Raw genomic sequence first — 27,467 nt, 5'->3', positions numbered from 1 at the left:
TTTGGCTGCTTGCTCTGCTGGTTTTGACAGGGAGCTAGACCCCCGATCAATCTGGCGCTGTTGTTTGCGATGGGTCTCAAGTTGGCTGGAGGTTGGGTCATCCCAGACGAGTTTTGCAGTTGCGAGCAAGGAGTTGTATAAAAGATATCTCCTTTCAGCATCTTTACTTCATTTATAACGCTAGTTAGGAAGTCTGGAAGCGATGAGAGTGAATAGATTATTGGGGAACAGCAACAAACCGACTGTACAAGCTTTGCTGAGGCTTGTACTCCGAGTATTAAGTTATTAAGTTTATCGAGTTTGTTGTCAATTCCTGCAGTGAACAACGCTAGGGTATTTAAAAGATCAACCTGCACATCCAGCTTGTCTGAGTGGTAGTTTAGTGCGTTGACTGTCTGCTGGAATGTTTGGAGAAGTTGTGGCCAAACACTGGTTGCTATGGGGCCTTCTTGAGTAAGTTTGGTGTTTAACGTATCTTTGATTGGTTTTTGAGCACTTTTAAAGAAAAAAGACAGGTCCGCTAAGAGCTGATCATTTGCATCGGCTTTTTTGGGGGACTTTGGAGGCAAAGTCATTGCTGGTGATAAGAGTACGATGTCCTTAGGACTTAACACAGGCAGTGGCTCCTTGGGTGTGCTCACGGTTTGAGACAGGTGGAGCAATTGAGAGATGTTATTACTCGATGCGGAGCTTTGCACATGAATTTGAGCAAGAGTTGACTGACAGTGTGGGGTCGTTGTGACTGCCTTCGCTACGTCAGAGGTTTGTCGGGAGGGTGTAACCGATGTGCCCAGTTTCTGGGTTTGACCTGTGATGGAGATCGGGCTGGAAATCAGGCTATCTCATGAACTTGATGGAGCTAACTGCGGCTGGCTCATTCCTTGCTTGTCCGCTGCTGTTGGCGAAACTTGCTGTCCTAGTTGCTGGTCATGTGGAGGGTCGGGGTGATGGGTAAAAGGGTACGGTTTGGAACTTGCGCCTCCTGCCATGCCAGTGTGGAGTCGTTGGGTGCTGAGCCGAAGATGTATACTCCCACAGGTTTGGCTGTCTTTTTCGATTTGATCGACTGCTGTTGTGGGTGTAAAGGCTGAAGAAGAAGTGAGAAGTGTGTTGGTGACCGGTAGCCGGGTCAGAGCTCCGCACTTGAGTGCCTCCTGAGGCTGGGATTGGAGTTGGGACTGGGGCTGGAGCTGTAGAGAAGTATTAGTCATTGTTGGTACTTTTTTAAAGTAATCCAGCAAGTTCGCTCTTTTTAAGGCTGATGTCGTATCTGAGCCCGTATTCTTGCCCTTTGAGTTTTTTTGGCTGGAATTACTAAGGCTGTTAGGGGAGAATATGCCCGCAGTCAATGTTTCCTGGCCTGCCCCAGTGGGCTTGTGGGTACCCGGGTGAGGCTCCTCGCCCAGTACTAACTGTTTCAATTTCCTCCGTTTTGTTGCCACCGCCGTTTTTCTTACTTTCCCGGATCTCATAGCATTTAGATAGCGTTGGCCAATTAGCTGTGGCTGGTGCTGCCGGACTACCTGCCGGGCTGACTGGAGTGCCTGAGATGGCGCTGAGACACACGGCGTTGACTGATTGACTAAGGCTTATGCTGCTCAATCGACTGGGGTAGCGCTGGTCTAACTCAACTGGAGCTGTTGAAGGTCTGGAAAAGGTTGCGATAACCTGCGCTGCCTTGCGACACCGAGGCTCTGCTGAGGCTCTGCTGGCTCCAGTAGATCGTAAAATTCTGCCACTCCTGAGTCCCGGCTGGACGACTGGTTGACCAATGCTGTGGTGCAGGTTTGTAATACTTCGGACAATGGTTCTGCAACACTCGATGCTCTGCGATGCTTTATCGCTGCGGTGCGATCTTATGGTGGGACCCCCCCGCTCTTTAGTTAACCAACCCCGGATCACGCGGCAGCCGATGCCTCGCACCACTCAGACCTAGGCTAGGGGCTGGCTGTAAGTCGGAGTTGATGACCCGAGTGGGGGGAGGAGCTTACTCAATGACTCAGCCGCTACCCTAGTCAGTGGCCCTAGGCAGGAGCAGGGTTGGCTGTCACTGTGGACCCGTAGGTGGGAGACAGGGGGAGCAGCCCCAGAGCTGGAAAAAACAGCCGTGACACCCGTACAGCCGATTGGCTCGATGGGCGAGTGAAGCAGCGCAGGAGCGCACAGCAACAACCGGCGCAGGGCGGCCGCTGAGAGCAAACACAAGGGGGACCAAGGGTAAACAGGGATGCTGACGGTCCGAGTGGCAATGCGTGGTTCAAGGAGGAGGGGGGATGGGGGCAGACAAGGAGGCACGGACTTGCCAACAGGGTGCTTCCTGCACAGGGACACGCCTCTCTCCTCTACACACCTGCACTCTCACCAGAACTCACCCGCACACTCCTGCCGACTTACCGGTATGCCAGCAGCTGCCACGGAAAACCCTTCCTCGGCTCCCGGGCTCCCGTACTCTCGTACTCCCGTACTCCCAGGACTCAGACCAGGAGAGCCACAGAGAGCTACAGAGAGCTGAAACCCGCTCAGTCCCCGCTCGGTCTCCGGCTCCGCGGCTACCACAACCTGCAGCACGGCTCGCTGAGCGCAGCCCACCTGCCTCAACGCGCACGCCTGCCTGACATCCAGGGAGTGACTGCAGTTTCCGTTAGTGGGACGCGGCCTGTGAAAAGACTTGTCATGATTAAACCCCTAATGTCAACCTCCATTAGTTAATGCACTGCAGGGGTCTGTGTGTTACCAGAGAGTCACAGAATTAAATTTGTTTGCTGCTGTGGAGAATAGTGACGTGCATTTTGTGTGCTACGAGGTCACAGCCTGTGACAAAAAGCACTGTGAATGTGTAAGCCATTATTTTATACTTGCATTACACACAGTGTAAAACGGAATGCTACAAAATGTGCAAATAGGTGATGATAATATGGGGCTTCCCAAATGTAGATTTGAGTATGCAAACCTTTTTTTTTACATAGCTGTCCCTTCAACACCTCCTTAGGGGTAAAAAGGGCTATGTAAATACAATTATGATTACAATCATGCACTTCACAGTGCAGTTGTAAACTCTTTTCACTACCAATAAAAGAAACCTCTGCCATCACAATGCTTGGAGTGATTTGAGTAATTAAAACCAGAACAGGCTCCCAAGCACCCTTTACACTCATAGATTAACTCACAGTACACACCTGCATTTCATCCAGGCAAGCAGGCACCCTGGCACAAAGGACTGTTTTAGCTGTCGGCCTGGCTCCAGTTTCCAAGTACAGGAGACTCACTGAATTACACTTCAGCTGAAGCATTTTAACAGAAGTGAGGCCTGGGAATGTGCAACCCTCTTTCCAGGACTCCATTGCCCCCGGTGGTCGCGCCCCACAGATTGAAGATCACTGATGTAGACCCTCAGTGGTCTTATCTCAAAGGGCAGTGTCACTGGTGTACTGGAGTATACCTGTCCTTTGCTGTCATAATTTTAGGGAGTTCATAATTACCTTTTTTTTTTAGAGCATCCATCACATCTGCCAAGTACAGATAAGAAAACAGGAGAGCAAGTATGAAGCCCCGTTGAAAGCCCTGGTCTGAAAAGATCTTCTAAGATACCACCCTTTCTCGGATTAGGAGCACCCTTACCCATGTTCTCATGTACAATGAAGTGATAGCAGTCTGCAAAGGCAACAAGATTTCCCATTTTAGAGTTACATTTCGGTGCAGTTGATGTTAGTATAATTAAAGGGAGCGTTAGTTATCTTCTATCTCTCCATTTTCCTTTTCCATCCAACTAACAGACTCACATGTCCACCACTCAAATGTATTCATATTTCCTCATACTAATTCACCACTAATCTTTTTTGGATTCTGGAGTAACGTGATATTCTCTGAAAAGCGCTTCAACACCTCATCAAGGGTAGTACGCGCTATATGAATACAATTACAATACAATCCAGGCTCCCCTTGAAAAACTGCAGATACAGATGTCAGCTAAGGGGCATATTTGTGGCGCTGCCAGGACCTGTTGTTAACTAGCAGCTGGCCAGGCTGATTAAAATTACCTCGGAGTTGGTGATAGCTGGATTTAGAGAAGGATGAAACCAGGCCAGCTGATGCATTTTATTACAGCCTGATTTTATTATGTGTAAGCACTGACGTCTTTTTCAAACTGGAGGAAGCAGGGGTGGGAGTAAAGCAGGCAGGCAGACAGACGTTTGGGAGAGGGTGGGGGGGCTCCTTGGCACACATTCGTACTGCCCTATACACCACAACAAAGAGCGTCCCCTTCAAACCTGGATAATACACACTTAACATTTATCCATCTTGCAGGGTGTCCTTTGGAGGTGAAATCAAGGTTAATGTGAGGTTGGGATTGGAGCTGTACTTTCGTAGAGGAGCAGAAACTTTAAACATGCTTATTTCAAAGTGGAATACTCTTCTAAAACAGTTTGATTACGAGTAAAATATAGCAGCAACATTTGAAAATCTATGCCGCGATATCCTGGGGAGGGTCTGAATAGAGAACTTCTGTAATTAACTATACATAGATCAAATTGCTCTCCTGATACTCACTTGTGAGGTCATACACACAGGAATAGCAAAATAGCCCTATGCAACTCTCCACAACAACACACGAAATCCTGAAACCAAGGCAGCTTGCTATTTAGCAATACTAGTGTGCAAGGAACAGGCAGTTGTAGTACACTATAAAAATACATGGCACTTGTTTAGTAGTCCTTCGTGATTGGATACGTAAAATAATAACATTAACTACGGTCCTCTAAAACAACATGAGAAAAAAAAAGCAATAATTAAGTTTGCAGAGTGTATAGTTACAAATAGGAGACAAATACTAACCGCAATGTTCACAACAAGAATCTTGCAAGAGCCTATCTGTTAGCAACGTGAAGGCTTTGCACTGCCCTCAGAGAGGCCTTTAGTGGCACCAGCCACGCCAAATCTCATGCTGTTGTAGGAAGGCCAATGGGGTACGGAGCATGAAGGCAGTCCTCGTCAGCAGGTTATTAATTCACCACATTCATAGCCCCAGGTGACGGCAGAGAAAGAGAATTGGAGGTCAAAAGAGAGGAGACGAGAGGGTCCAGTTGGCAGCTCAGGAGGCTGAGCCCGGTACACATGGTGCACTCAGTGAAGACGGTGAATAACAGCAGCTAACTCAGCCAGCCAGTACAAAAAAACCTGAGGTCCTGGGACACACAGACAGGAACGGAAGCTAAAAGGGACCGCGGGAAGTAATGTGCTACACAGGATGTACGGTCCGGATGACTGGCGGCGTTAAACTGTGCTAAGGAAATTGCTGCGGAGAGAAGTCAGGTCAGGCTAAACCCGGCCAATGAGAAATTCAGCAGGCCAACAGAGTTCCAATTCGCTGAGTTCACAGACGTCTGGTCACAATGGATTTGTATAAAGGAGTTGTGATCTAGGGCCAGAGCACCCGACTTTGGAACTGCAAAACAAGGTTTGAACCCTGGCTTTCATTCAGCAGTCGAGGATTATTGGAAAATCACCTAATAGCCTGTGCCTAAAAAATGAATTTTAGCTCATGCTCTTGTAAATTGCTGTAATGTTCTGCCCCCCTCTTCCCGCTGCTGTGTCCCCTATGGCCCGCCCCCCTGCCCCCATTGGACCGCGCCCCCCCTCAAAAAAACGTACACAGAAATGGCAGTTAACCAGGAGAGGGGTTTGCCTGTCTAAGCTCACGGCGGCTGAAGGACACTCGCTGACAGGCACGTGCAATCGCTTCCTAGTTTATAAGTGGCAGATGCCATGTTGGCATACCCACAACCAATGAACTGGCAAGCGGTTTCCCAGCCTAACGAACGTCACAATACATTGTCTGAGATGCCCAAAACTAACGAACTTCAAAAGCTCCTCCCAAGCATTTCCAGCCTTTAACTTGTCACCGTAGTAGTCAGCTCGCTTTCCCCAAAATAATCAGAATTCAGTAGTATATGTTCTTAGCATATTTACGTACACAAAAATCCAACTTGTTGTTACATACGTCAGCAGGACTCTCTCGGCTTGTAACAGAAAAAAAAGCAGCACTGAAAGCGATCGCTTTCACGATCACTATTGTAAAAAAACAAAAACTCGCTCTACTGAGAAGCATATGTTTTCAATTATCGTGCACGTGTCTGGGCATGATAATTGAAATCATATGGGCTTTGGTGCGCGTTACAGACAGCAATAGGCCATGGGCGGAGCTACGCGACTGCCTATGGCCTATTGCTTGTTCTGTTACAAAACCACACGCATGCAAAGCCCAATCAAAATGGACCATAGGAAATTAACACGCATGAGCATGTGGAATTTCCAGGTCCATTTTGAAAACACGGACAAAAGGAGTCTCGCCTGCGTGAATTCTGCTGCGCAGTGTATCGCAGGGCGCGAGCCCTAAAAAATGACTTTTCTCCCAAAATGTTTATACTTATTTTGCTCAATACCTCTAAGAGTTTTTAATTTGTTTTTCAAGAAATTAGAAGGGGCAGTGAATAGCTTTATATGGGGATATAAACGTGGTCGTCGGACAATTAAATTATTAAAGTTTTCATTTAGTCAAGGGGTCTTTTGTTCCCTGATTTCAAATGCTACTAATGGGCTTCTTTTACTAACCTGCTTCTCTCCAATTGGGCTTATGATTTCAATCATAAACTTCTGCTAGGCCAGGACAGCTGTAGATTTCTTTACTGGATCCACAACTCGAACTACTTTAAGAAATTACGCTTTAAGACTCTTAGGGGTTTAGTTTGTATCTGGCAAGAAATTGTTGCTAGGTATTCTATAGCGGAATATTTAAATAAATTCCCTCTATGGGCTAATCTCCTCCTCCTAGGCGTTTTTCAGGAAGGGGTAGTAAAAAAAGTGGTATTGATATGGTGTTGATAAGCTGGAACATCTTTACAACTGTGATGGCTTTTGTACTTTTCAAAAACTTCAAGATACTTTTCTGATTCTACAACAGCATTATTATAAATACTTACAAGTCGGAGATTTTTTCTTGAGATCACAGTGTCTTAAATCGGTAAAGAGTTAGGACGTATTGATATTCCTACATGAACCTTCTCAGAAGAAGGTAATATGTGCGGCATACAAGCTTCTTTACCAGGACAGAGCATGACCCTTGTTTACAGTTAGCCTCAAAATAGAGCTCAACCATCGTGACTGATATTACTCCTACAATTTTGGGTAAAGCACTTACAACGATAAAGGATGGTGTTTGGTTTACTAATCTGAGATTACAACAGTTTAAGACAATATGTATGCTCTATTATACTCCTGAGAAGATAGCTAGGTGAAGGCAATCAAGAACTCAATATTCAAGAGATAAGATGAACTGTCCTAAGTGTGGAGAATACGCAGCTAATATTGTTCATATGTTTACCACATGCCCACAGTTAAGGGTCTTTTGGCAGAGAGTCATACTAGTTTGTAAAAGTTGCCTGAGATTAGATCTGACTTTCTCTAATGAAGAGATCATGCTGTGTTACAAGGGGAATGTTAATCAGGCAAAACTCACATTACTACCTATTATTTTAGTTACTGCTAGACTTGTCATTTCTAGAGTTTGGATTTCCCCTAGAACTTTTAATGCAGCAGAGTGGTGGGCCATTGTTACGGAGGTTTATGAGAGGGAGAAGGCCTTAGCTAAAGTTAGAGGGTTAAATTCTATGCGGAGATTTAATACCGTGTGCCATCGAATGAGGCAAGATTGATTGTAAAAATTTAGTGATATCCTATAATGGATTTTTTAGTTTTACTCCCCCAGCGATATGATTTGTATCTGTACTGAAAGCTGAATACAATTATGTATATTTGTTTGTTCTACCTCCCTTGCAAAAGCGCCATGTCATTTTGAAAATTGTAGGGGTGCATCATATCTCCAGTAGTCAGCACCCACATATTTAGAGGGTATACTAATGTGTGTTTTTAGATATATAACAGTAGGTTTGGAATTAGGACAACATGTAATCAATGTATTTATAACGTTGCAAATTAATTTAGAGCCTTAACAGGAGTGTAATGCTTAATATGAAGTAGAAATTCTATTAAACGTGTGTATTCTAGGATTAATAATGTGCCATATTAAGAGTTGCACGTGTAGGAGATAGAATGTGATGTTTTAATGTAGAGAAGAACTTACGTTTAGAAATGAAATGTAAAGATGTCTTTGTAATGGATTAGAGTGCATTGCTTATAATGTAGACTCATTTAGAAATGCATTTCAACGCGTAAAGGCCTGGGACATGATGAGGTTCCGTGATGATTTGAACCCGTGTTTTCAACATTGTCGTAAATACATAATTTTGGTATCAGTGAACCGCAAATGATCCATTTAGCATATCCTGGTGTTTTCGCCATGCTACGAGCAAGAGCACTCCTGTTACGAACACATTTCTGATCTACCCATGGCATCCATCTTAGATCACGGAAGCCATTTTGTGTTTCTTGCCCTCACATAGACAATGGACACACAGTGACCTCTTTCACTTAAGGGCACATAAGCTTTAGCCGGAGATTCACCTTGCTAGTGACACGTGCACTTTAGAACAGAACACGCCATGGCTGCATGACTCGACAGAAACTGACTCCTCTGCCCGAGGCCAGTCCTGCTATACTGGTTCTCGTGTTCGTTGGCCTGATCATGATTAGGCGGCCGAAGCTGGTAGCCTTGCCCATTTACGACCCACAAACATCTCTTATCCTGCTTTTCTATCTTCTGCACCTGGCTCTGCTCCTTTCCTTCTGGGCCTTTATTAGGGGGAGGTAACGAAATTTACGATGAGGCGGTCCGGGTCTTGAATGAAAAGTTGACATGGGATTATGATGGAACAGTGGGAACCCCTCGTTCGTAATGTTTTGACATCAGATATTGTTGACGATTCCTGTGCAACGCCAAATATTTATTGTTTAGGACACAAAGGTTTTGGAATGTACTAACATGTAAAGAATTTGCCCGAAGCCCAATATTCAGTATATAAGGAGCAACCCTTTTTGTACAAATCGAACAGGCTCCTAGATTCTGCCCGTGTGTAGTTTCTGTGACTTCTGTGTCCCTGCAGTAATAAACCTTTGGTCTTTGACGCCACCATCGAGAAGCCCGTGTTTCTGTTTATTTGTGCACCGAGACAGGTAGAACTCCGGGGTCTTCGGATGTTATCCCTGACACCTCTGGACGGAACCAAAAAGTCCAGAACTCCAATTGGCGCCCAACGTGGGGCGACTTCATTCGGTACCGGTCCAAAAGCCTGAAGAGTTCGAGAAGCTTCGTGTGAAGATTCCTGAGGGAGGCGCCCCACTTCATCGATCCCGGCATATCGCAAAAGTGGCCCGACGTTCTCTTCCACGAGGGTTCCCGTTCGGACGGCTGCAGTGGTCCGTTGCCTTGACCGTCGCCCTGTCTTGGACCCGAGGTGCAGTCCTTAGTACGGCGAGACAAGACGGGTTTCTCCTTGGTGACGTCTTCAGTGCCTCAGTTAAGTATTAAGTGGTTGCTAGCTGGTTATTTTGTAAGGGTCGTTCCTGTTAGGATAAAATCCTTTTTAGTTCTTGGTTTGGTTTGGTTTCGTAAGATTATCACTGGTTGTTCTAGTTACGATAATCATTTGGTTTAGTTTTGGGTATCGATACATTTGTTCGCTTTGGTAGGCCTAAGTTCTTGGTTCGAGTGCGCACCTTTGTTCGTGTTTTTGTCTGTTCTGTGTTCCGGATTATAAAATGGTAAGTCGGAAAAATTGTATGTTGTCGTGTTTTGGTTGCAACAGTGATTCCCGGTTGGAGGATTCATGTCTGGTTCCTCCGATTGGAACTCCTCTTTATGATCTATATTGTAAGTTTGGAGTGGGTCCCATATCTTATAATGAGGTGTGTGTCCGATATACGGAGAAAGACGGTGTCCTTAGTTGGCCACTGCATGGTAGTTTTGAACCCCAAGTTATTGATAATTTAGAAATTAAATTGTTCAAGAAGAAAGCCCGGCCGGCAATGTTTGATTCTCTTCGTTATTGGCGAAAAGAATCTAAACAGAGAGAAATTAAAAAGTTGAAGAAAGAACAGAAAGAGCAAGAGTTGACTTTAGAACAGTCTGCTAAGCAGCGGCAACTCAACGAGTCTGAGAAAGCAATGGAGGTGACCAATAGAGAGCGTAATTTAGCGATAGACAAGTGCTATCCTGCCTTGCCATCGAGTACAGCTAAGATAGTAGAGGACCCCGAAAATGATCCTCTGTTGTCTTACTTGTTACGGTCACCCCCACCGTATGCACAGGGTGCTACGGCTCCACCTTTACCGGTTGCTGGACAGCCTGGTATTCCTGCTCCTGCTCCTCTGAATCAAGCTCCTGTACCTCCTGTGGTCAATGTTAATGTTCCTTCGGCACCCCCTCTTCCAGGGTTGTCGGCTTCTTTACCTATACCTGTATCGCTTACACCTGCTATTTCACAGGCTACTTTGCCTGCTACTCCTACTGTTCCTGGGCTATCTGTTCCAACTGCTACTTTATTCTCTGCTTCTGCTAGTGTTATGACTCCACTTTCTGTTCGTCGGAGAATCACTGATTCTGTCTCTAATATTCTATCTCCCTTCTATAAAACTCTAATTAAGACTCCTGCCTCTGACTCTGTGCAGAGACGTAGTCAGCTTCCCAGTACTGAAGAACGGGGAATATTAGATTCCACAGCTCTTAGATGGATTTCGAAAAGTGGAAGATATAGTACTAGAGATGTATTAGATACATTTATGCAATGGAAGGAACCAACACAAAGATATGTGTTCGACGAAATGTGCTCCCTTTTGCGTGAGGAATTGGAAGAGGATGACTCTGAGTCAAATTTAGAAGAATTAATTAATGTTCAGAAAGAATTTGCTGCAGGTATGATAGTTGGTCAAAATATAAAAGAAGCGATGGAACTGATTTTAAGTTATAGGAATGATCCATCCCTTTGTTTACTGAGGGAGTTAGAGAAACGTAGTACGAAGCAGAATCGCCAATATCCAATGAGGGAGGTTCCTCCAATTTGGCGCGAAGCTGTGCAAGCTGATGCAGTTCGTGGTATTGCTGCCGCTCCGGCCCAGTTCCAGAGAGTGTGGATACACATTCTGTGGAAGCGAGCCGAAGTGTTAGCAGTGAAACAGGCCTTGCCTGATCCGCGTACGAATCCAGCCGGATATTACAAGGAGTTAGCGCAGACAGTTGAAGCTTGTGTGATGAATTTAGCGGACATTGACATGTTATTCGGGAATGTAGTTCCGCAACCAATTTGGGCTAAAATTCGTAAAGAGAATCATCCAGTTGCCCTAGGTGGTGATTGGGCAGCTATAATTGCAGCGGATGGTCAACAAATAGGTGGTTCCAAACCCGAACCTCTAATTGCTAATTTACCCGGTAGAATAATTGACTTAATGAAGACTCTGATGCCAGCATTGCGCGTTAACTGGGACAAGTTGTCCGCATGTAGGCAAAAGAAGGACGAAAGTGTTTCCGACTTTTTCACAAGGTTTGAAGAGACTTTCGTGGATCATAGTGGTCAGGATATGAGTACGGAAGGAGGACAGAGACTATTCGTTGACAAATTTGTTCACAATTTGTTGCCAGAGCTTAGTAATAAATTGAAAGATTCCGAGAGTGCGTGGGCTGTCTCTACGACTGCGCAAATACTTGCGACTGCCCAGTACTATGAAAATAGGGATAAAGAGGAGAAAGAAAAGTCAGAGAAGAAGACAAAAGATTTGAAAACTAAAGTTCTTTTACAGCAAGCATATCCGCCTCGCACAAATCAGACTAATATGCAGCAAGGGTCATATCAAAGGACAGATTATAATTCTCAGAGACCACAATACCAGTGGAATCAGTGTGCATATTGTAAGAAAGAAGGTCATTATAAAAATGAGTGTCCAGTTTTAGCGCAAAATAATGCTGCAGCAGCTCAGAGAGGTCGTGGTGGTTATATGCAAAATTCTAGGGGTCGAGGACAAGGTGCTATGCCTCCACAAACGAACGATCGCCCTTCTAATCATTTTGATCAGTGAAATGGACAGTCTGCTCAACAAAATAGATCTCAGCAGTATCATGTTGAAGACTATTGTGAAATTGGTGAAGGATTTCAGCAAAGTGAGTACTAGGACAGCCATGAACAAAGAGAGGGAGTAGTATCAGTTCCAGTAGATCAGAGTGGGCCTTATGTCGCAGTAGCAACATCAGGTGTAGTCGAACCGTTTCTGTTGGATACTGGTGCAGCAAAAAGTTCTATCATACATGAGAAACTCCCTGGCGCACCTTTGTCTGGCTTAACGAATGTTTCTGTAGGTTTTTCAGGCGCCCCTGTTTACAACCCCGTATCTGGTCCTTTGTCTATTTCTGTTGGACCCCGTCAATTGAAAGCACCCTTGATTTTGACGACAGGTTGTAATGAAAATCTGCTTGGTTTAGACTTGTTAAAACGCCTATATGCGACATTGTACTGTTCTCCGGAAGGAGTACAGCTTACGTTAGGTAAAAGAATCACCTCTCCGATGTACTTGTCGATGGATGCGCTCCCACCAGAGCTGCGTTCTCTCCCTGATACTCTTTGGGCGACTGGTCCTAACGATGTAGGTCTTTTAGAAATTCCACCATATGTAGTCACTTTGAAAGCGAATGTAAAATTTCCACGAATTCCACAATACAAAATCTCTAGCAAAGGTGAACGCGCGCTTTTATTAATTGTGCAAGACTTGAGCAAGAAAGACGTAGTAGAAGAAACTAGGGGAAATGTCTGTAACAGTCCTGTTTTGCCAATTCTGAAACGTACTGATCCTTCAAAGCCTCCAGTCTATAGATTTGTAATAGATCTTAGAGAGGTTAACAAGATTGTGATTCCACAGTTTCCTGTGGTTCCAGACATAACTGCATTGTTAACGTTGATTCCTGCTACAGCCACATGGTTTTCAGTTATCGACTTGAAGAATGCCTTCTTCAGCATTCCGATAGCCGAGGAAAGCAGAGATATTTTCGGCTTCACTTTAGGAGGTCGAAGCTTCAGGTTTAAACGTGCTCCACAAGGGTATTGTGAGAGTCCGTCCATTTACAGCCAGGCATTAAAAAGTCAGTTAGATTCCTTTGTACTTTCTCCTGGTTCTGCTTTAGTGCAGTATGTAGATGATCTTCTAGTGGCTGCCGATGACAAGGAAACTTGCAAAGCAGCTACAATTTCCTTATTGCATCATTTGTCTAATTTGAATCACAAGGTGTCACCTTCGAAAATGCAATACTGTTGCCAAGAAGTGACCTACCTAGGTCATCTCTTGTCAAAGGAGGGAAGAAAGTTGACCCAAGAGAGAATAAAAGCAATTACGCAGATGAATGTTCCTAGCATACAGAGAGAAGTACGTGCCTTTTTAGGTATTACCTCATACTGTAGGCAATGGATCTCAAATTTTTCTCTTTTGGCAAAACCGTTGGTAGCTTTGACTGGGAAAAATGTTCCGAGTCCAGTGCCATAGTCTGCCGAATGTCAGCAGAGTTTTTCTGAGTTACGAAATGCACTGTGTTCAGCTCCTGTGTTGGGTACACCTGACTACAGTAAGCCATTCACGCTCTATGTTCACGAGAGAGAAGGTTGTGCGTTGAGTGTTCTGACACAGAGATTTGGTGATAAACAACGCCCTTGTGCGTATTTTTCATCAACATTAGATCCGGTAGCTAGAGCGTTGCCTAGTTGTTTGAGAGCTACAGCGGTAGCTGCGGCTTCCATTCGACAATCTGCTGGTTTGGTGATGAACAACATGCTAGTGGTCATGGTTCCTCATGCTGTGGACACACTCATGAACCGAACCAAGACGCAACATCTTACCAGTGCTAGATTATCAGGCTACGAGCTGACACTGCTAGCGAGTCATATTCAGATCAAAAGATGCAATGTATTGAATCCAGCAACATTGTTGCCGACTAGTCAAGAGTCGAGCGATTCCGAACCTCATGACTGTTGCTTCAGAACCGAGGAAGAGACAAAAGGACGAATTGATCTTAAAGACACTCCGTTGTCAGATCCAGATGGCACGTTATATGTTGATGGGTCCTGCTTTAAATTGGAGAATGGTGATGTGACTGCTGCCTATGCAGTAACGACTTTGAGTACGATTGTGGAGACTGCAAGAGTGAGTCAGAATTCTGCCCAAGCTGCGGAATTAATTGCACTAACGAGAGCGTGTGTTTTAGCTAAGGGAAAGAGAGTGAAGGTGTTCACAGATAGTCAGTACGCGTTCGGCGTGGCCCATAGTTTTGTCCGTTTGTGGTAAGAGAGAGGTTTCATTACGTCCCATGGGACTAAAATTCAACATGGTCAGCTAGTTAATGACTTGTTGGAATCTCTAACCTTGCCGACTGAAGTTGCAATTGTGAAGTGCAGCGCTCATAAAGCAATCACGGATGATGTTGGTCGTGGGAATGCTTTTGCTGATGAGACCGCTAAACAGACAGCTAGAAATATGATGAGTAGAATGTATGTTGCTACGTCTGCAAGATGGATTTCTGAGTCTGGAATGTGTGAGGACGCAGTGGAAAGTGTGAAAGAAATTCAGAAGGAGGCGACTGAGGAGGAAAAGCTTGCATGGAAAGAGAGTACGGGTAAATTGGACTCGAGTGGGTGTTGGATTGATTTGTCGGAACAACAGCTTTGGATGTTGCCTGATGCGTATGTGCTTGCAGTAGTAACGATGGCACATGGAGCAGCGCATATCAGTTCTAAAGGGATTTGTAAGATGTTGGCTCCATTCTGGAAGAATGATGGGATTAGCAAGTGTGCAGAGAGAGTGGTGAGAAATTGCATGGTATGCCTGATGCATAATCCTGGCAAGGGAATCCCTACACCCGCTGGTCATTTCGCTCCTCCTTCCTGTCCCTTTGAAGTAATTCAGTTAGACTTCATTCACATGGATCGTTGCAACAACCTAAAGTACGTCCTAGTGGTAGTTTGTGCTTTCTCCAGATGGATCGAAGCATATCCACTGAAGGACAATACTGCCTTCTCCACTGCCAAAATCCTTCTCAAAGAATACTTCCCTAGATATGGCATGCCACGGATTGTATGGTCAGATAACGGAAGTGAGTTCGTAGGGAAAGTTATGCAGAGTGTGTGTGCCGGTTTAGGGATCAAACAAAAGTTCCACAGTGCGAACCATCCCCAGTCTGCTGGTTTAGTTGAGGGTTACAATGGCACCCTCAAGCTGAAACTTGCTAAAATACAGGCATCCACGGGTTTGTCCTGGCCAGATGCACTACCCTTGGCTTTGTTATCAACGAGAGAGACTGTACATTCTAGAGTAGGGCTTAGTCCATATGAAATAGTTTTTGGTCGTCCCGCCAATGTTTGGGGAGTGCCAAGGCCAAAAGAATTCTGTTCTCTAGAATATCCAATGTTGATTGATTACCTTTTCGACTTGACTGCAAAATTGAGTCTTATTCACCAACAGGTTTTCGATGCATTGCCAAAGCCACCGGAGAGTCCAGGTCATCAGCTGAAACCTGGAGACCAAGTCGTCATTCGTAATTTTGCAAGGACGAAAAATCTTCAACCCAGATTCGTCGGCCCATACCAGGTGCTGCTAGCGACGAGAACTGCTATTCGTGTGGCTGGACGAAAGAACTGGATACACACGACACACGTCAAACATGCGCCCCTGCCACTTCCTTACGATAACTGGGTGAAGAAGGGAATCGGTGCCTCCGAAACAGAACAAATACCCAGGTTTATCCCTTTCAGCGATGCAGAACTAATCACTGACACATCGAACTCTGACTCTCCTCCTGAAACTGCTCTTTTGAACTCTGAACATTTGCCATCTGCAACAAAAGAACATTTGCCATCTGCGAACCTGAACATTGCAACATCTGCTGAAAATACACTGCTTTCAGATCAAACAGCTCCTGCTAAACTGAGATACAATTTACGATCTCGCAATATGGACAAATAAAGCAGGAAACTGCCTATTTTTCACATTTGAATTTTGATACATTGCCTCCAGCCAGGAAGTTTGCTATTGTTTTGTTGTTTTAAAATTGCCTTGCCGTCTGGGTAGCCGTAGGGTCGTGGCTGTGTGCCTAGTTGAATCTGCGGGGGTCAGACACAAGGTCGATCTTTCTGTTAGTTCTGGGAACTCCCAGGGCTGATAGAGGCATTTTCATCTACGTACACATCATCAGTGGTCGCGAGCGGATTGTAGAAGATGGAGCTTCCTGAGCTGCAACGAGAGAATGTAATTTACGTTTTTGATTGTTTTAATAACGTTGGTGGGTGGAATCGTCTTTGGTGTGCATTTGATTTTTATGCCGGTAACTACAGTACCTCCCCTTGATCCTGCTACTTCTACTGTTTCTTCTATGCATTCTTTTCACTCGTTTCCTGAGCATGAGCAAGCTCGACACTCAGAATTTATTAATAACACTTTTGTACAGCTCTTGCATCAACACCAACTGGTAGTTAACACTACAGACTGCTGGGTGTGTGGCTTGATACCCCACACTATGGATAAAGGCATTCCCTATCTAGTCTTGCCTTTTAGCTATAATGGATCATTTCAGGCCTTTCAGACCATTTTTGCCTATGCCCTTGAGACCTATTCTCCGCGTCCACCACGTTCCACTAAATACAACTCAGTCAACAAAGCTTTAGTCCAGGGAATTATTGACATGATTAAAGACGTCAATAATACTCCATCTTACCCTAGAGATGAATTACGGGTATATTTGAGTTGGAACTCTACAGAGTATCGCCTTAGTTTGGGAGAAAGCAAGCGTAAAAGCTCAACTCCAGTCTGGGTCGTGCCTCACCGAGGTCAAGTCTGTTTGCAAGGAAATGGGAAAAATCCAAGAGCTCAGCTAGGGAGGAGTGAGTGCGTTGAGACTTGTGTGTTTCCGTCTAACTCTTCCCCTGCCTTCCTTACTGCTAGGGGTACCTACTTCATCTGTCAAGACAGAGCGTATACATGGCTGCCTGCTGACTTCTCAAGTTCATGTTATATTGCTCGATTGTTGCCTCCGACATACACTGCTTCTTCAGATTATTACAAGACCAGAGTAGCAAGAGGTGTTTTCAGCAAGGAAGATACCGCTGGTCAGGAAGCTGGAGACTTCTTCAAAGGTTTCCTTCCGTTTTGGGGGCCTATGGCCAATAGTAGAAATCTACGTCAGCTAACACGGGTAGTTGAATCTACTATTACAGAAACTGCTGGTGCCCTTAGTAACTTAACAGCTGAGCTTCAGGAGGATCGACTCATGACGTTGCAGAACCGGATGGTTCTAGATGTAATTCTTGCAGATCGAGGTGGGGTATGCAGAATGATCCAATCGAGCTGCTGTGTTTTTATTCCCAATAATGCTCCGACTGTCTATGAGGCGATCTCTAAGCTACACAAGATTTCCGACTCTATACACGTAGACAAGGGAAACTGGTCCTTCATGGAGTGGTTTTGGACTCTGATATCAGTGTGGGGATGGAAGGTTCTGATGGTCATTGGTGTCATCCTAGTATTTCTATTCTCATGCTGCCTTATTATCCAGTGTGGTCCCGCTTTGTGTTGTCTCTGTGCTGCAACATGTTTCAGAAAACCACCTGCGTTTGGAGAAAAGGCGCGAGAAAGAATGATGATGCAACAACATGTCACTGACCTGATGAGCATAGAGATAGACTCGGACATAGAGTAATTGCCTACGTAAGGGCAAAAGGAGGGTCTGAGGTTCCGTGACGATTTGAACCCGTGTTTTCAACATTGTCGTAAATACATAATTTTGGTATCAGTGAACCGCAAATGATCCATTTAGCATATCCTGGTGTTTTCGCCATGCTACGAGCAAGAGCACTCCTGTTACGAACACATTTCTGATCTACCCATGGCATCCATCTAAGATCACGGAAGCCATTTTGTGTTTCTTGCCCTCACATAGACAATGGACACACAGTGACCTCTTTCACTTAAGGACACGTAAGCTTTAGCCGGAGATTCACCTTGCTAGTGACACGTGCACTTTAGAACAGAACACGCCATGGCTGCATGACTCGACAGAAACTGACTCCTCTGCCCGAGGCCAGTCCTGCTATACTGGTTCTCGTGTTCGTTGGCCTGATCATGATTAGGCGGCCGAAGCTGGTAGCCTTGCCCATTTACGACCCACAAACATCTCTTATCCTGCTTTTCTATCTTCACCTGGCTCTGCTCCTTTCCTTCTGGGCCTTTATTAGGGGGAGGTAACGAAATTTACGATGAGGCGGTCCGGGTCTTGAATGAAAAGTTGACATGGGATTATGATGGAACAGTGGGAACCTCTCGTTCGTAATGTTTTGACATCAGATATTGTTGACGATTCCTGTGCAACGCCAAATATTTATTGTTTAGGACACAAAGGTTTTGGAATGTACTAACATGTAAAGAATTTGCCCGAAGCCCAATATTCAGTATATAAGGAGCAACCCTTTTTGTACAAATCGAACAGGCTCCTAGATTCTGCCCGTGTGTAGTTTCTGTGACTTCTGTGTCCCTGCAGTAATAAACCTTTGGTCTTTGGCGCCACCATCGAGAAGCCCGTGTTTCTGTTTATTTGTGCACCGAGACAGGTAGAACTCCGGGGTCTTCGGGTGTTAACCCTGACACCTCTGGACGGAACCAAAAAGTCCAGAACTCCAATGAAGAAAAGCCACTGGAGGCCTAACTGTAATTTCTTTAGTTAACAATGGTTATTCTTGTGAAATAGCTGCTTATTGGGAAGGGTGATGTTCTCAGCGAATATTGAATTTTAACTTTGGATGTGCACAAGGTTGCTTCTCACGTATTTCAGTTGCAGGTGCAAGGCCACGGAGCTCGAAAGGTAGAAAGATTAATTGTTTAGAAGTTAGGCCGGTAGGAGTGAGGACGAGAAGGTGCCAGAGGAATGTCCATCTGCAACATTTGGCAAGAAGGTGCCTGGGATCCAAGGACATCTCAACGGACGCTGGATGGAAGGATGCCATGCTGGAAAAATCGTAAGACCAACACCTGCCCAGAGAGGTGTGCCCTGGGCGTATCTACGATTTTGGGAGTTTTGTATGAGGGGCAGACCCCGGGGTGGAGAGCAGATCTTGTCAGGAGGTTGCTCAAGCAGGATGTAGGCAACTTAGACAGCGCTGAGGGAACTTAGGGCAGAGTGGGTTGTAGGAAGGAGCATCTTAGAACAAGCTCAGTAGTTAGACTACTTATTTGAGAAACGAGAATGCACTTCTTAGGGAGTCTTCACGGCTGACACCTTTACTCTTATGTTTGCATTAGTGCCAGTCTATTTCCTGAACCTCTTGCTGAGGTGTTTGTATGTCCAATTATTTTTGGCTTTGTATTAAACTCTTAACTTTAGTTTGGAGTCAGTGGTTCTTTAAATTGGATTTGATTGTTGATTTACAAAGCTGTTTAATCACGAGTTTGGAAGCCTCCCCTATACACTTCTTAGCAGGTAAAAAGGTCCAGTCGACCTGTCTTGGGATTCTGGAGAATTGATAAGGTAAAAATCTAGATAATAATCCTAGCCCCTTCAGTTGGTAGCACAGTAGGATGGTTGTCTCTAGATTGAGGGGAGATCTAGATTAGGATAAGAGTTCTAAGGTCCATAGAAACTTGGTGATGATTGCCCAGTAGATTGTCGACGGAGGATGGCGATTCATGGAAAGTGACGTAGAGCGACGGTGCGGCAAAAGCAGCAGTTTGTGGGAGAGTGAGTATGAATAGGGTTTTATGTTGTTAGATTGCGGTGTTTGTGTTGTATTGTGATTTCTTGCGGAGTTGGAATACTTGTTGTATGAAACTGGATCAGGCTGTGAGCGAGCGCAGCCCGGGAAAATCTTAGGGTCAAGGAGTAGCTTAAGTGGGTCGTGTGTACCGTACAGCCAGAGTAATTGTCGACCTTTGTTAAGGGGATCGTGAGGTACCATGGATCGCCCGCTGGACTGAGATAGGGGGAACGAGTGTGTGAGTGCATGAGTAACTGACGCTGGTCGTGGGTTGTGTACTCTTTGTACCCTATCAGTTGAGGTGATTGTCCGGTCGTTCCGTGGACAGACAGTTGCCAGTTCGGTGAAAATTACGCGACTGTGGGGGAAAACGATACAAGAAGGCAAGATGGCGGCCGTGAGGTACGGCTGAGCTGCAGCGCTAGCAGTTTGGACATGGACGCAGGCACACCTCAACCGTTTGCCGTCTAAATGCCGAGAGTTTCTGCCAAGTATTACTGCCGGGTACTCGGCGCTCAAACGGAGATATTTTTTTCGAGTGAATAAACACGAAGGAAACGCGTGAGAGAAATCGACTAACTACATGATACAGCCTAGACCCAACACATCAATGTGGACGCCTCTGGTCACATCTTACCGTAAGGCACTCCCCCCTGGGCTGCTGAGGGTTGCCGCTGCACTACTGCTGAGGATTGGGTTGGCCAGCGGAGCTCGCGGAGTTTGTGGAATTCGCGGAGCCAGGGGGCGGAGCAGCGCAGTTACTCGGACGGAGTCGAGTGGAGGCGGAGTGGCGTTCGGGGTCTGTGGAGATAGGAGGCAGAGAAGGGCGAAGTGGCAGCTCTCTCCACGGATGGCTCCGAAAACTAACACTGGAGGTAAGCCGCCGTCAAAGAAGAGAAACGTTGTCGAGAATGCTGGTGGCTAACCCAGTAAATTCCGTAAGCGCTCCTGCGGACGGTGCCGGTATTGAGGCAGTATTGTGCGAAGCGGAGCCTGGGGCTAGGACAAGGCATCCGATACCAGGACAGGGCACCCCTAAAGAGATGAGGCCTCCATCCGCCAGAACTAGACAAGCCACGGCCACAGCCACTGCCACTATTAGTATAGTAGAGATGATGAATCGCAAGGACAAGGAAAAAAAGCTCCAAACATCAGTAATGGCCCCAGCAGCAGTAACTACTTTATTACCGGCTACAAGAGAGAATGAGGAGCCTGAGCCAGATCCAGAGCTCGAGCCTGAGCTAGAGCCAGCTCCACAGCCACAACCACAGCTACAGCCAGAATCTGAAGGCGAGGACACTGTCTTGAATAGAGCTCAAGGCAAGACGGACAACCCGGAACCGGTAATAGCAGTGGTGGTGGGCACCGATAAGGATGTGGACAACGCGGGTAAAACTCCTATAGCGGTTAAAGATATAGTAACCACATCTCCAGAAGGTGAGGCGGTGCAGCCTGCAGGTCCTCCCGCCTTAAATATTGACTGCGAAAGTGGTCAGGTCGGTCAAGGGGGAGAGACTCCAGGGGTGTCTGAAGATGGTTCTACTTTTCTGGCTACCTGCGAACTATCGAAAGATACTGTTGTGGTCACCGTGGCCCCGGGTGAACAAGGGCGACTACCATCAAACGCTAATCAGAAGGGCCCGATCCAATGTGAGAAGGAGAAGGAGAAGACCCCCAGCGAGTGTTTCTTCTCCGTAAGAGGAGGCCGATTGGTCGGAGGATGAGGAGCTGCACAGTTCCGATATCGACGGCAGTAATCCAGAGTCAGAGAGCGACCTAGATGTGGGGCTACCGTCAACGGCTGTCAAAGCTATGGCTCCCCCAAAAAATCAGGCAGATTTGACATGGGATCATTCTCCAACAATATCGCTACAAGGAAACTCAAACCACGGGATGAGCCATGTACAGAATCAAGAGACCACACAACTTTCAATGCTGTCAATGATGTCAATGATGGAATCAATTCATCAAGGGATCACAGCGCACCGCGAGGAGACAGGATCAGATAGTCTCAAGGCACAAGCAGCAATGAGGAAAATGAAAGGAGTGGTGAGAAAGCTCTCTAAGGCCTGTGTGAATGTAGGAGATAGGGTCTCGAACTTGGAAGAGAGGATAGTTGCTACTGAAGTGGAGGTGGCAGCTGCCACGAGCAGAGTAGAATCTTTCGGAGCACAAGCACAGGACGTCCAGTGGAAGCTGGAAGACTTAGAAAACAGGCTAAGGAGGAACAATCTAAGAGTCCTTGGGATTCCTGAAGGCTGTGAAGGGCAGGATGTTAAAGCCTTCATAGTTAAAATATTTGAGAAAGCCTTTCCAGATGTTGCTGGGTGGAACTGGACCACCGAAATTCAGAGGGCGCATCGAACACCATTCAAGTTGAGGCAGAATGCTAGAGCGGGAGATAAGCCCAGAGAAATCCTGATCTATATAGGGAACTTTCTGTTGAGACAGTCCATTGCAGAGAAGGCTAGACCAGATGCCAAAAGAACTTTCGAGGGGGGCTCTTTCTTTGTAAGGCCCGATTTCTGCCACACCACCGTCGAACGGCGCTGGAGATTAAGACAATTAATCAAGCCCTTCCAAGACAAAAGAATACAGGTGTATCTCATTAATCCAGCCCAGCTAAAGGTAATCCATCTGGGCAAGACAATATACTTTTCCTCAGAAATTAAAGCTCTGGAGTTTCTGGAATCAGTATAGAAACAAACCTGTTCAATCTAGTAACTTTTAGCGAGCTCTCTAACTAGCTCTCCAATGATCTGTTTAAAAGAATGACTACGTTTAAGGGGGCAGAATATCGGCTATTAGGAGCAACGCATGATTTCTGAGGTCAGGTTTTTCTGATTTTCTGGTGTTACGATTTGATGGTTTATTGTTTATTGCTTGATTTTGAGGTGGGGTTTATCAAGTCGTATGTATTGAGTCCACTGCTATGCTGCATCCATCACATGCACAGACTCAGTCTGCGAGCTCCACTAGGGTGGGGGTTTGGGTTGGGGTCAAGGGGGGAGGGGGTTCGGAGTGGGAGGAGGGGACGGGGGGGAGAAAGCAAAAGAAAAGAAAGTTCATGCAATAAATGTGTATATTAACATAACTAGAATGTTGAAAGGAAAATGGTATATTCATGATATGCTTAGGAGGACATTCGATTGGTTAGAATGGTGGATATGTTCCTTGCAGGGTTATGTCTCGGCTTAGGGTAGTAAACCTGAATATAGGCGGTTTGAATAATTGGAAAAAGAGGGGCAGGTTTGAGGAGTATAATAGGGGCTGACATCTTATGCCTACAAGAGACCCACCTACCTTGGAAAAAGAAACACTGGTTAAACTTAAAGGGGTATGAAGTTCTGTCCTGCTCCTCACAGACATCAATGATAAAGGGGGGTAGCAATCATCGGCAGGGTAGGTTTGGGGGGTGCAAAGAGATGTAAGGCCGATGTACTGGGAAGAAGGGCAATATGCGAAATGAATTTAGGTATCATTCTATGTTCAATATACGGTTCTAATCTGGACGACCCGGGGGTGATGGATCACATAGAGAGGGAATTAACTAACTGGCCAGCCCCTATGGTAATCTGCGGTGATCTCAACATTTCAGCAAATTTTGGAAGTAGTACCCCATATACAGGTCGTAAGCCCCGGGTATTTAGAGCATTGTCCTCCATATTGCAATCTCATGGGTTGAGGGATGTGTGGGGATGTTTAAAGAAAGATGATCCCGGGTTCACATATTTCTCACATCAATTTAATAAGTATACAAAACTAGACTATTTCATGATATCGGCTTCCTATCTTTCCAATGTGGGAATTGCAATGCTCCCTAGGATAATATCAGATCATAACCCCCTCGTTTTAACCATGGTCATCAATAAACAAATGAAAAAAGCCAGACCCTGGACCTTTGACAGAAAGCTGTTAGTGGATAGCAAGTATATAGCGCATATGAAGGACTGGTCCCAGTCATTCTTTGACGCAAATAGATACAGTGCCTCCCGAGTTGCTGTATGGGATAGTTTTAAAGCAGGCCTGAGGGGGAGACAATCAGTTACACGGGCCGAATGTCTAAAAAGGCAAAGGAAGAGAGAGAACGCCTGTTGGGAAATCTGGCAGAGGCAGAGGAACAACATAGGAGGGATGCATGTCAAGGGAGTCAGGGTATCTCGAGTTTAGAACGGCTAAATAGTATGAAGGCCGAAATCCAGAGGCATTTGGCTAAAAAAGCGGCAGCAGAATATCAAAATCAGAGAGCCAGGCTATACGAAACAGGGGAACAGGCAGGCAGGGCATTGGCTTTACGGATAAGGCAGGTCACATCTAAGAACATCATCACTGAAATTAAGGAAGGGGTCCGAACCTTCAACAAACCAACTGAAATCCTTGATGTCTTTAGGAGATTCTATCAAGACTTATACAAGGAAGAGTCGGGAACTGATGACCTGAGTATAAATTTGCCAGAAATGGGTATCAAACTCACCTCCAATGAGAGGGAAGTCTTGGAACAGGGTATTACTATGGATGAACTATCCGAGGCATTACAAGATTTAGCTGCTGGTAAGGCAGCAGGGCCCGATGCCATACCTTTGGAGGTTTATAAATGCTTGAAGGAAGAAACATTACCTCTTCTTTTGGATTTATTTAATGGGGTTATGAATACTGGAGTTATTCCGGAGTCCTGGACTAAAACCAATATTGTGGTATTCCACAAAAAAGGCAAGCCTAAGGAAAGCCCCGGCTCTTATAGGCCAATATCGTTAATAAACAGCGATAATAAATTATATGCAAAGATCATGGCGACGCGGTTGGGGAGGATCATTGGTACTTTGGTTTCTCCCTGGCAGCATGGTTTTGTCCCAGGCAGAGGTACGCCTGACCATATAAGAAGAGCCATTACACTGTTTGACATCCATGTTGCCGGGGAGGGGGGGGGTCGCAATGATCCTCACCGACGCTTTTGACCGCGTTAGGTGGAGCTTTCTGTGGAGAGTGATGGAAGAAAGAGGTGTTGGTCCCAGATTCCGGTAGGCAATTCAGGCTATGTATTGCAATCCTACTGCGAGTATCCAACTTATGGGTGAGAGTTCTGGGCAGATTCATATATCGAGGGGCACGAGACAAGGGTGTCCGTGCTCACCCATTCTCTTCGCCCTATACATAGACCCCCTAATAAATCTTATAATGAACAGCATCAGTATTAAGCCAGTTGTTACTAATAAATTCCATACTAAGGTCCTCGCATATGCGGATGACCTAGCCATAACCACCACGGATCCCGAAAGCGCCATGAGGGGAATAGTTAGTATCACTACTGAATTCGGGAGGCTATCTGGATACCGCCTAAATGTGGCGAAGACACAGGTACTATGCTCTAGGAATATAGTTAAACAGGACGACAGATACGTAGATTCAGTAGTGTATTTAGGTATAACAATCAATGCCCAGTCAAGGGATATTATTAAAGATAACTTTGTACCGCTACTGAAAACGACGGAACAGGATCTAAAAAGAATAGATACATTCCACTTATCAATTATAGGCAGGGCCAACGTTATTAAAATGACGATGTTCCCGAAGATTTTATATAAATTTAGGTCTATTCCCTTTAAAATAGACGATACATTGATTAAGGAAATTGAAGCTATTTTCATGAACTTCGTCTGGCAATACGGTAAGGTGAGGAGATCAAGCAAATTCATGTCTCTTCCCCAGGAAAGGGGTGGGCTGGGAATACCAAACCTTAGGTTTTATAATTGGTCTTGTCTTCTCACAGAAATGGCTATACTCTTTTTTCCAGAGGACTCCATGTACAGCCAGGGAGATATCCCCTCTATTTTCCAGCTGGCCCTTGGGAGAGAAGTACATGGGGTACTGCTGAGAAAAGTCGACAAACGATATTTTAAGGCACCAGGCTATAAAATATTTGAAGATTTCTGGGGGCTATGGTCATCTGTACAGAAATATCAGGGTATTCCAAGGTACAATCAACACACTTTACTCTGGAATTCAGGACTATTCCCGCATTTGAGTAGCAATGGCTCTTGGAGACACTGGGAAAGACAGGGAATCACTACACTGGGTCAAGTAATGTTAAAGGATGTATGTAGGCCCCTCGAACTTTTGAGGTCACGGTATTCACTTCAAGGGTATCAAGAGTTTAAGTATATACAGCTGGTAAATACAATAAAATCAAAAAGACCCTGTATAAATGTGTCCCAAGGATGTGCATTACTGGACTACATGAAGGGGGGTGGCTGTAGAATCAGGGAAATATACAGGCTATTCTTGGAAGGGCTCCCTGACGACATGGTTAAGACAGAGACAGCTTGGGCCTCAAAATTGGGGGATCCAGATATTGACTTAGATAGAGCCATTTTAATGGATAAAAGGTTCCTGTGATCCTCAAACTTAAGAGCGCAGCACTTTAAGACCCTTTTTAACCTATACTACACACCGGCGAAATTATTCGAGTGGGGTAAGAGGGCTGACAACAACTGCCCTAGGTGTGGGAATGGGCCAGCTGACGTCATGCACATGTTCTGTAGCTGTGAAAAACTAGGGCCCATTAAAAAGGAGATTGAAGCGTTTTTAGAGGGGCTGCTAGATGTCAGAATAGACCTATCCCCGACACTTTTAATAATAGGCTGTGATGCTAAACTGGGTCTAAGCACTGAGATGGAGTCGCTTGTTTTTATATCAGTTGCTGTTTTTAGAATATTAATCGCTGCTGCTTGGAAGGATGTAGAAGCCCCAACCTTCCAAATGTGGATTTGTAGGATGCTAGGGATCCATAACATCGAGTCAGAACTGTATGCATTAAAGGGTGTCAAATCTAGAGAAATGGGGCTACGGATTTGGGCACCAGTGGCTACATGGAGGTCGTTGAGATGTGGGTCCTCACAATGCTCTTCAGGCTCCTGATGATCACCATTCTCTTAATCTGTGTTCTGTTTTACATCATGTCTTTTAGCTACATCAATTGCTCTTGCCTATATATCATGTACATATATTTATATATTTATATATATTGTCATGTCTAGTGTATATTGTATTGCTATGAACTTTCAATAAAAAAAAATAAAAAAAATTACGCGACTGTGGATGCGCAGTCAGATTGTGGACGTACAGTCAGCGAAGTGATTGCTTGGTCATAGTGATAATTTCAGTGTGTGAATGGGCGTATGCGTGAGTGAGAGCTGAATTGTAAAGGAGGGGAACTGCTGCGAAGCGGAGGCGAGTGACGTCGGAAGGTACCACGCTGGGAAAGGGCGGTTGTTGTGAAGCCTCACTGGAATTGGTGGATTGTCATCAGAAAATAGAGGAGTGCTGTGAAAAGAGAGAAGTTGGTTTTCATCATGAAATGTTCAAAAGAGAAAGGAGATTAGATCCCCGGGGGGAGAAGAGGCTCCGCCCGAGGATACTCCAGCTCATTATATGTCTACGAATGTAGGGTTGCATACTATATTGTGGCTTGAGATTTGGGCTAGGATGACTGATGGAAATGAAGAGTTTACTTTTCCCAGATAAGGAACTTTCAGATTGGAAGTGTTATATCAGTTGAAGTTGATTATGGCTTCTTTGCATCCGTTGCCTAGACCAACACAGTTTGAGGCATTGAATGTGTGGATTAGGGCGGCACATGAGAGAAACAGGGACAGGAGACAGGAAAGAGTGAAACGTTCAGTCAGAGCCTTTCAGGATGCAAGGTGGGATGCATTGGCGAAAAGATGGAGAGTACAGACTATTGAGGGGGAC

The sequence above is a fragment of the Lissotriton vulgaris genome, chromosome 8 (assembly GCF_964263255.1).
Source record: "Lissotriton vulgaris chromosome 8, aLisVul1.2, whole genome shotgun sequence".
NCBI classification, from domain to species: Eukaryota; Metazoa; Chordata; class Amphibia; order Caudata; family Salamandridae; genus Lissotriton; species Lissotriton vulgaris.
Note: the sequence above shows the minus strand (reverse complement) of the source record.